The following is a 2,500-nucleotide window of genomic DNA, read 5'->3' on the forward strand; positions in this document are numbered from 1 at the left end:
ACCGTTAACCATAGACTGTTTGTATAAATACTGATGCCCATTTCATTTAGTTTGTCATTGCCCCAACCATAAGCGTCAACTTTTGCTCCTGTAGATGGGGAAACCATGAAATATACTGAGAAATTTCATTAATTTCACGACAGATGACTAAAAAAAACATATGAAGAGATAGTTATTGCCTCCACTTTCAATAACCCTCATTATTAGATCATTGAGATGTTCCATGAGAGCTAGCGGTAACTCTTTGCGGTACAGAAACACTCGCCAGAGACAAAGTCCCAACTCCACCCAACAATCTTGGGGGACGTGCAGAACTGGGGGTCGGGGGGGGATAAAGAGTGGGCTCAGACTGATTTCACTGTCAGTAAATGACCGAAGTTAATTATGAATGCAATAAATCATAACCTTTCAGAAATGAAAGCCAAACCTCTATTTACAAAGGTTAAAGAAATGCGACTTTTTGGAAATGAGGCAAAATTTATATTTTCTGAAATGAAGAAATGCGACTTTTCCGAAATGCGAGTGTCTGATTATGCCGCCATATTTGAATATTAGAAAGCGCAACGGCACGCGGTAATGAACACAAAATTTACTCAACTGTCCAAGTTGCCGTGACTGGACATGCACTTCGGGCACTGCCCAAGGGGAAGGTTGATTGGAGGCTCCGCCCCCAACACCCCCCGAGAAACATTCTCTTCACCTTGGTATGCATGGCAAGATGGAGCTGAAACAGTTCAAAAAATTGCACTGCACTTTTCACACTTTCTTTCAATTACGATGACTCCATGAATCTGTAAAAACTCTATGATATCTACAGTCTTTCATTAAATATCGAAAAAGTCAAGCACACCACCATAACACAAATGACACATATCGGTCATTGTCACTGAGAAGAATGAGGCAGATTACTGGTGTAATCCTAAAATGTGCATGTTTGAGTAGTTTGGCAATTAAGAATTTTAATGAGGTAGCCAAAATTGAGGATCAAAATACACATTTTAACATAATAAATGGCTAAGACATGAATGTATATGGAAAGTTAGTCATTAGTCGTGTGCATTTTTATGATATGATATTATGGAATATTATACTTGAACTTTAATGAGCAATTAAAAATCTCTGTGAAACTGTCGCCTCCTGATTGGTCGTGAGGTAGTGGTGACGTAGTTGCACAGTAGGACAGAAGACAGTGTGCAAGCTGCGCTGCAACTTATTCTTACGCGCATAACGAGTAGACTTAGCCACTGGAGCACCAAGTGGACTTAGGCTGTGAGCGATGCTTTCTGTGATATTTTTCCTTTATTTGTGGGGTTACCATTCATCTCTGCAGATTATTTCTTGTACCAACCACTATTACTTTTTGTCCTGTACAAGAATATCATCTTCAATTTGCCCTAATTTAGTGTGACCATACTGTAAAGATTAACTTAGCTAGCAATTGGTGTCGATGATATGACATTCTTAAAGATATGGGTGGTAAATATTCAGAATATGAGAGATTGAAAACAAGAGTAAAATAAGGTGATGCCAGAAATAAAACAGGGTAATCTTAATGTTATGGATTCACTAAGCTTGGACAGATTGAATATGAGGTAATTTTACACAATAGTTCCAAGTAACGGATTGTGACGGTGTCGATATTTATGGATTCCTGTCACTCTTTATTATCCAATTATGTATAAGCCCTTGTGTGGAAACCAACGATTAGTGACAAGCTCCAATAGCAGAGGAGGGCATGAAAGATACCTAGGAAATCTTGGGATAAATTGTGAATGATATACACACCCAATGTGAGTCTGTCCTACACTCTATCCTGCCATACATATGTGATGGATTTGTTGTTGAACAGAGCAATCAGAACCCCATGGGGGGAATTGCATAGGGCAAAACTCCATGCATTTGACTGTATAGTTACCAGGTCTCTATATATTATTCATATTTTATCCCACAGTTTCCCTGGAATCATTCATGCCCATCCATGCTATTGGGGACAAGATTGTAGGTATTGTGTGGGGTTTTGCACACAGTTTCTCTATACTTGTGTAGTAGAGAGTAAGAGAAATAAATTCATTACAATATCATCATGATCAGCAAAGATATTCTGAATATATACTAAAGTTGCAGTTTTTGGTACACAAAATATCCTGTAGATGGAAATAAAGGAAAAAGATTGTGGAAGGTGCCACTCTCTACCTATGTCCACCCGATGCCCCCAGAGTTTCTACTCCATCACGCCATACATACTGTAGTGAAGAAAATATTTGCTAGAGGATGTTGGGGGACACCCTCAGGTAGTTACCCAGTCGTATCAACTTTTATTGTTGGAAAAAAAAAATGTTTGAATGTTAGTCTCTGGGGAGTATGTAATGTAAAAAAAATTACCAAACACATTAACCTAAAAGTATTAAATAACACAAAGATTGCCACTTAAGCCGAAAACCATTCTCATCCCAGGACACCCTACCATTTACTATATTTCTCTACTTGGTAAATACTTTAA

General features: G+C 38.3%; 1 protein-coding gene across 1 annotated transcript in view; it reads left to right on the forward strand.

Moving 5' to 3' along the window:
* Nucleotides 1-2,500, forward strand: part of LOC113801255 (26S proteasome non-ATPase regulatory subunit 8) — an 8,030-nt gene that overhangs the window by 344 nt on the left and 5,186 nt on the right. The gene's annotated exons all lie outside the window — the stretch shown is intronic.

Source organism: Penaeus vannamei, chromosome 3 (genome assembly GCF_042767895.1).
Source record: "Penaeus vannamei isolate JL-2024 chromosome 3, ASM4276789v1, whole genome shotgun sequence".
NCBI lineage: Eukaryota > Metazoa > Arthropoda > Malacostraca > Decapoda > Penaeidae > Penaeus > Penaeus vannamei.